The sequence below is a fragment of the Rhea pennata genome, chromosome 3 (assembly GCF_028389875.1).
Source record: "Rhea pennata isolate bPtePen1 chromosome 3, bPtePen1.pri, whole genome shotgun sequence".
NCBI lineage: Eukaryota > Metazoa > Chordata > Aves > Rheiformes > Rheidae > Rhea > Rhea pennata.
The window spans coordinates 46,286,995-46,295,654 of NC_084665.1; positions in this window are offsets into that span (position 1 = coordinate 46,286,995).

Below are 8,660 nucleotides of genomic sequence, written 5' to 3' on the forward strand. Positions count from 1 at the left end.
CAAAGAGACATAGAAATTTCTAGAAGATGGTTCCTTCCCTCCTAAAACTAAGTTTAAAATAACCAAGATCTGGAGGTGTTTACTGAGGACCAAAATGAACAAAATATGCACAAGCATCAAAGGCTGTGGTCACAGTAAATGAATGAGATGTCAGAGTTCAAACAGTGTTCTGATAAGCCTAAATAGACTTTTTCCCCCTAAAGTGTTACTTTCTATCTACCCTTTCCAAGGTCTCTTGGGCCTTTTCTGCTTAAAGTCACCATAAGGTCATAAGGTGATCTTTGACTAGCTACCTTATCTCACAATTCAATGTGTAGCCAGGAACAGAATGTTGAAAATGCCTGATACTTAAAAATAATAGTAAAGACCAAAAAAATTTCTTTAAATCTGAGAGAGAATGAATGAAGACCTTGAGCCCCCCACACAGAAAAATGGAGGCAGATAGAACGTGCTAAATCCAGTTGCAGATCTGGATACTAAACTCAGTGCTGTACTCATGAAAGTCAGATTATGAAGATGATTCAATTTCTCATTGACCTTCAAGTTCTATAACAGCAAGACAAGCCCTAGAGACAATTAGGTTGGCAGGGTAAAAAGTCCAGGTCATTCCAGCTCTTGCAACACATCTCATTATGCAGAGATAAAACCCACTGAAAAAAAGATCTAGAGATTCCTTCATGTTGAATCAAAGTTACCCATAGGTTGGATCATCAGTACATACTTCTGCCAGGAGCTGCAGAGAAGGTGAGTGAAGCAGTGACTGACCTAGGCTTTGGATAGGGACGGACCTACACTTTCCTGTGGATTTCACAGGTCCTGCTTCTCTGGCAGCCATGAACTGGGGCATTGAGAAATCCAGTTCTGGAGTCAGTGTGCTAAACCCCTCTATCAATCAGCATTTTCCACCACGACAGCTTGTCTCTTGGACATCCTTTTGCCTCCTATGCTGTTATACCCCCATCTCTTGCTCCTTCATATACTACCCTATTCTCTTATCTGTCTCCTGTATGTGACACTAATTGTAAGATCTCCTCCTCTCGATTATCTTCTCGTCTAGTCCCCAGATTTTCTGTCCTTCTACTATCACCTGGCCAACACTTTTCCACACTCCTAACTCCACCAGTCTCTACTCTTGAAAATACTACCAAGCTGTGCCTTAGCCCATTCCACGTCAGGTGGCTTCCTCTTGCTCTTCTCTACTTGGACACTCAGAGCCCAGGAAAGTAAAGTCCCTTGGTTGCAATAGCCATCACCAATGCAAGCAACGGCAGCAGTTTCAAAGAGCCTGTTCAGCCCCAGGGGTCCAAGGATGTGATGCACTCAGCTGCACTGTGAGGCTTGTGCTTCTGCAGCCAGTTAGTGGTGGTATTGTGGCACTGGAGTGCAGTCACTGCCGAGTCAAACAGGAATGTATCTGACCATCAGTAAGAAATTTCAATGAATACTAAACAGACTAAGATTTTTCCAAGGATCATAAGTAAACAAAATGTGGCTGTTTATTCTCAAAAATAGCAAACTTTGAATTTAATTTTGAAATGTTATTCTTAAAATTGAGGGCACAAGAGCTTCCTCAGCACAACTTTTACATGCGAGTTGGGCAAATCAGATGTAAGGTGGGCAAAACAGGACATTTTCTCTTAGTTCAAACTTCTGAAACTCAGAAACAACATTCCTAATTCATAATTCAGAAACTTCCTGAAAAACAAGCCCTAGGACAGCCTCAAACACAGAAAAGTTCAGCTTAGAGTATATACAACAGAAAGATTAAAAGCTACTAAAAGCAGAATTGGGTAGTCTTAACTTAAAGATGCTGCTATCTACTCTGTCTATAACATTCATGACACATATACAGCAGTTTTAACTGGATGTCTTGTGATAAACATCGGTATCAGGGTAACTACACCACCAATGATTAAGCAGAAGAGATTTATGCAGACAGTAAATAGAATTTGAGCCCTTGCAGTGTGAGAGTGTTCTTAGAATGGGAGGATCAAGGAATATTTCCTAGTCAGAGTGCTTACCTAGACCGGTCAGTTGAGTGATCCTACCATTAGTAGATTCCTCTCTAGATCTCTGACTAATCCAGATAGTTGAAGTCAAGCTGAACAAAGAAAAATCCTTTAATTCTGTACTAATTTAAAAGTTCGTTTGGACATACTTTATGGACACATGCAAATTGAAATGGAATCTGTACAACTCAAAGGACAAAGTAGAAACCTCAGAAAAAGCACAGTTCATGTTTCAAGCAGGCAACACGAAGATAAAATGTGATGACATTGTATAAACCTCTGTAGGTAGAAAGGGAGTCTTGTGGGAAAACTTGCAGCCTCCGATCAAGAAGCATGCATAATAAAAAACTTCTCACAAAATGAAATGTAGTCAATCCATTGTATTTTTCAGGCAAATATTTGCATATCTGTTTGACATATTTTCATGTCAGTTCTGTGTAATCTTTTTATATAGTAATGCCTACTAAGAGAAACACTTATTGGGAAAATGTCCAATGCTGCTTACACCATAAACATACAAGATTTTCTGTTATTACTTTCACACGTGAGACTTGAGAAATCTCATATGACATCTGTAAATTGTATCCTAGAGACAGGCATGAATAGAACTCCTCAATTAAACTGACAGCCATAAGTAACTCCTCATTACAGCTGTGTTTGGAAGGGAGTGTGGAGAGGTCACTAAAACTATACATCAGCCTGGGAAGTCTTGCCAGGAAAACATGTATATCTGGAAGTGACATGGCAACATGCAGTGTCTCAGCATTACAATATATGGAACAAATGTGGATGACCATATTCAGTTTTTAATCATTCTATTCAGGTTTTAATCAGTTTTTATTCAAAAATGTCATTGACTTCAATGGGAACAATGCCAGAATAAAGACTGAATTATAGTTGGGCTTGAGAGTGGTTTACTCTTTAAAGGATGACTATTCCAAGTGTTCCAAAATTCATGTTCACCCTGACCGTTTGGAAAATAGCTACTCTCCTGAGGCTGCAATGCAGTATTAGTGTCCCACTGAACATGACATTTAAACAATAGATTCCAAATACTTCCCTGCCTTACCAAAGGAGCAGCATGTAAAGCCACTTGATGCTTAGTTTTATATGCACACCCAGTGCTCATACCATAACTCAAATTTTTCCCAAAATAAACCTGATATTTCTGGATATGCCTCAAATACGTAGCAGCTATGGCATTTTAGGTAAAAAGGTAGTGTGAAAGGGTTCAACTACCACATTTTTCAAGATTAAGTAAAAAGCTCAAAGTTGGCTGACAAAATGAGCTGAAAGAAGGGGCACATGAATGCTGTGCCCTAAAGCTTAGAGTCTATTGAACTGCATAGAAAACACGTACATCAGTGTCCTAAGACACTGGTCATCCAGACTGCATGATGACTGGAAAGTGTGATGTCTCCTTCCTGACCAGCAAGCTAGGCTTATCTTCCAGGGAAATGAGAATATAGGAGGTTGTGAAGAAGCGCCTGGAGTATGCACAGATCTCACCCTGATGAGCGTTGAGACATGAATTATAAATGCACCCAGAGTTGCAAGTCACTAGGTCGTGTGGACAAAGGATCCCTCATATAGATCCTGTAGAATGAGCTGTTTGTAGCACTTCCAGATTCTCCTTAGATGCTTTTTTGGAGTCAGAGTGACTGTATAGGAGGATTACAAGCATAAGAAGGGAGCAGGGGACACAGGATCAGAGAAGGTTTCAGCACAGGGCAGGTGATGCAGAGAAAGAAGAGAAGATGGTAGATAGCTTAACCTCATTTTCTTGTTTTCAAAAGCAGAAGTTCGTTTCACATTAAGTAATAGCTTTTGGTGTTCCCTCTAGCTCAGTATTAACAAAGCTCTGAGAGATTCCATGAAAATGTAGTTAAGACTCCAAAGATTTACCAGTGCATCTGCTCCAAGCTTCTTTTAAAGTCTCTTGAATGAAGTTTGATATTCTGAGGCTTTTCAGGAACACATATCATTTGTCTCTGAGTTCTAACCAGTTACACTGAGGAAAATTAACATTCCAACTCCCATGGTGTTCTCAATTCCATCTAGTTTAGAAATGACAAACAATGGAAAGTTAAAAGTCTGTAAAGAGTGAGAATGCAGCAGTCCCTTGGGCATTATGTAATACATATTTTAATTGAAAAAAAACAAAACAGTATTGATATTTATCATAACTTATGTTTATATATTGTGGTTAGCCAACTGAGAAAAATATCTCCATCAGCTATTTCCTTCCTCTGTCATGTTTTGTAAAAGCCTTCTGGAATATTTTAGATGAGAAATATAAAACTGCTTTTTTACATATTCCATTAGAACTATTCCCTCTGTCCAAGAAAGTGGTGGATAATATGTTGAATGGGGAGTAGGCTAAGCGAGTGAAATGCTGCTTGGCTTGTGTCAGATATCTTGGACAAAATCTTGACAACGTTGCAGAAAAAAATATGTGCGTATATGAAAAAAATCGACTAGTGGAAGAATTAAAGATGTGAAGCTTTCTTTTTAATATATAGAAGTTCTGCTACTTATAGTGCAACCATCTTTGGCTGATGAAGTATAAAGTGCATAGAGCAGGCAGATTTTTTTTCATTGACTATTTTTTTGGATTTGGGACAAAGAACAATCTTTACTGACATGCAGTGCGTGACGCTATACATTAAGACAACAGAACTTCCCTCACTGTCTCATCTCTCTCTGTGTGAGTGATGGCTGTGATGACTTTCTCCATCTTTGTTCTTTTGTTCACTCTTTGAGTTGCTACTTGCAGTTGCCAAGTTGCTTTACACCTGATCTGTCAGAAAAAAATCCTCTTCCCTACCCCTCAAGCCTAGCAAAGGAAATCATCTGAGGTTGGTTCAGTAGTTTCCAGGAGGAACACAGAGTTCTAATAGATTTTGTTTCATTTCCTTGCCCTCTTCCCTTACCTGTTATATTTCACTGATTGTTCCCAATTCCATTTCCTGTCTCAGATCTCTGTGTCATGGTGGTGTATATAACTGAATGTTTGGAATGTGAGGGGGTGCCTGTCGTGGAGTAAAATGACGCTTTTGGACCTGCATAAATGCAACATTTATTTTACTTCTAATTAAACATGTCAGAGTTTGTAAAGTGAATTGTTTGACTTTGAGAGGACTCCCCTGCTGTGGAAAATGATGATACACAGAATGACACTTGCAGCTTCTCTGTTCTCCCCAGATGAGATCCTTCTCGCAGTAACACGAGAGGCAGGATTTCCAGATGTCACTGTCTCTGAAGGAAATACAAGCTTCCGCTTTACATGACCTGCACAATGTGTTCCACTTCTTTGCACACTGCTATGCCAGCAGTGCAGTATCGCATCAGTACTGTATCTCACAGCTGTAAGGATGACAGTCTTCAGGACTATAAAGAAAATCTGTAGTGGGTGAAGTTCAGTTCATGGTTCCATTCACGTTACATTGAGTCTCAACATTTGAATTCAATTAAGGAAAGACTGATTATATCTAAACCCTGGATGCCCTTTTCAGGAAAAGATACATAATTCCATTTAGAAAAATACCTGTGCTCTCTGAAGTCTGCAAAGGAAGAAGTGTCTCCCACCAGAGCAAATGTAAGATATGTGACTGAGATCTACTAGATCATCTGAATAGATGGTACAGAAAAAATAGATGGTACAGTGTACAGAAAAAGCACAAATAGTGCTCAAGATGAGCTCAGCTAAAACTGTCCACACTAATGAATGTGTCAAATAGGACATTTCATAGATTCATAGACTAGTAAGGTTGGAAGGGACCTCTGGAGGTCACCTAGTCCAACCCTCAGCATATCCCATATAGGGATTGAACCCGTGACCTTGGCATTAGCAGCACCATGCTCTAACCAGCTGAGCTAAACCTGCCGTTTGAGTGCTCTATTGATTTGCAAAATCACAGTGAATGCATGCAGACATTGTTTGTTCAAGTCACTGAATGCAAACAGCTAGGAAAAGGTCTGTCTTCCTGTTTCAACCCTCATTTGGCTTTTTTCCAGTGTCTGTGTCAAAGCTGTGCTGATTTTCTGTGGCTGAGGAATGGGCCTGATGTACTTTTCAGGAAAAAAAAGATAGAGGATTTGTATCCATGCAAAGCAGTATACATTTTCAATTAAAGCACTATTAATTTCCATATTACAAATTAGAATCACCTAAATTTTTACCCACATGTAGGTCTGAGCCCATTTCAAGAATTAACCCACAAGCAGAGTCTTAAGTGGACAGATTTTTCTCTGCCCAGATTCAAGGGTACTGTGGTCATTAAGCAAAAGGATTCCTGTCTTTTTAAAAGCTTGAAGGTTTGGATGTGTCCAGAACTAATTTGCTGTCATCTGGGCTAAGACACTGAAAAGAGGTTGAACTCGTGGTGTGGGTGTGCACTTCCATACTGAATGCTGAGAATTCTACAGGACATAAACAGGAACCAAGAGTGCTCTAAAAGCAGGGCTCAGAGTGTAGGGCTGTAGTGTTTTTTCTGTGATATTGAATAAGTAAAGCTACCTCATTACTAGCTGTTTACTCTGTCCATGCTTTCTACATAGAATAATTTTAAAGGATATACAAAGCTATGGAAAGTGCACTAAGAAAGTAGGAACTTCTTCAGTGCTTCCTCCTGAGAAGAGAAAATTGCAGTGCTTTCCTCTATTTTTTGTTCTTCTGTCTGCTCTTGGTTCTGTAGGTGTAGTTACAGCATTGCTGCATGTGATTTGCTCAAATCCCCTCCTTTCCAAACATAACAAAGGAAATAATTATGGGTTGGGGGCTGTTATTTGAGGAGGATTTAAGGAAACATGTGAGGAATTAGAACCATTTTTAGAAGCTTGCAATGGAAGGGGAAGAAGGAGAGAAGGCAGGGTGAAAGCAAAGGGAAGGTTATATAGGAGAGAAAGATACAGAGCTGAAAGAGAAAGATATGTCATTCTTTAATAGCAACAAACATCTTCCAGTTGGTTTCCTGAGGAAACTGTTCTTCTGATTGCTGCCATCATGAACTTCAGCTGGTTGTGTCCATGGCCAGCCAACCAGAAAGACAAAGATGGGCCTGGGATTCCCCAGTAATGATGGTGAATGAAAGGGAAGGTGGGTCACAGAAACTTCTCTCTTTGTATAATGGTAGTATTTACAGCGTGAAAAACATGGAGATCTCTGTGCAGATTGGAATCAGCACAAAGAGCATGTGATTTTTCCCTAAAATTATGACTGACACCAGAAATCCAAAAAGATGGACAGCAGAGATTAGGAGGAAAAGCTGGAGAAATAAAACTCTAGAGAGTAGAGAAGAAAATAAGGTAATGGAAATGGGAAAAAACTGCTATAAAAAGATTTATTTCACTATGAATTACTCAAGAAACATATTTCTCTGCCTTACTGAAAAAATAATGTCATTTTTGGATGGCCTTGATATTCTACCTAATTCAACATGGTATGTACTATAATCCCAGGTTCTGAGAAATGCCATGTGAGGAAGTGAAGACTTCATTTATTTAGACTTTGAGAGGAAGTCATAAAAACCATTCTTTCCACTCAGATTTTTGTTGAGCAAAATAAGGCTCCGTGTCTCCCACAGGCTTAGATAAGCATTCATCTGAAATCATGTTATTTCACAGACCTGACTCTCAGCAGAAGTGAATCTGCTCGTGGGCTATTTGCCACACTGTCTGACTAGATGATCCAAATAAGCCATGAGCACCTGACTTAGCTGAAGTAGAGAAAGAGGATGCAATGAAACACAGCAAAGTGAGTAACAATATCCAATTTTAGATATTAGCAATAATGCGATACAGCCCATGTTCCTGAAGATACCTTCTATCAGACTAAGAGTCTAGCCCAGCATTTTAGTAATTTGCAGCAGTTCAGATAAATGTCAATGGAAAGGTCAGAGGACAACACAGATCCAGTTTCCACTTGCTTGTAGAATGGTGCATTTGGAGTTCCTCAGTTTTAGATATGACACATCCTAGAGACTATTTTAACTGCCATAGTAGGAAATGCCTCTAGAATCAACAATATCTTTCAAGCCAAATAAATGTTCATTATATGTCAACTAAAACTTTCCCCACAGGTATATGTAGCTTACTAGTTTGGTTTTCTCTCTGCCGTAATAAAAGAGATCCAATGTGCTTGTGGGAAGGGGTGCAAAATAATCTTATTTCTTTACTTCCTACTATTTCCCTTCTTTAGCAATTCGTATAGGAACTGGACAGTTTCTTCAGTGGGAAGCTGGGGGCAGTAGCTGTTTCCAAGAACATTTCTGTATTTTATATGAGTCAATATATGAACCAACAGGATAGAATAAATAAGAACGCTGAACAAGGATGCAGTACTATCTCTACCACTACGTTAGAATTTGCAGAGTGACAATTTGCAGAGGGGGGTAAGGGTACGTCTTTATAAAGGGCTTTGCCTTTTATAAAATGTTTTTCTTTTAAATGTCGGTCTAGCAGGAATAAGAGACAGAGCAGGAGTGAGAGAGGTTTTGTGTATATATGTATATCTAATAAAAAATAAAATAAATGCAAACCAGTTGAGGCCTACCAGTGGAATTTTTGATTGTTTAAAGCTTTTTGAAAGTAAAATCCTTATGCTTGGGGGAAAAAAAGTGTAATTAAATTTGGCTTTTTACAAGAGTAGCC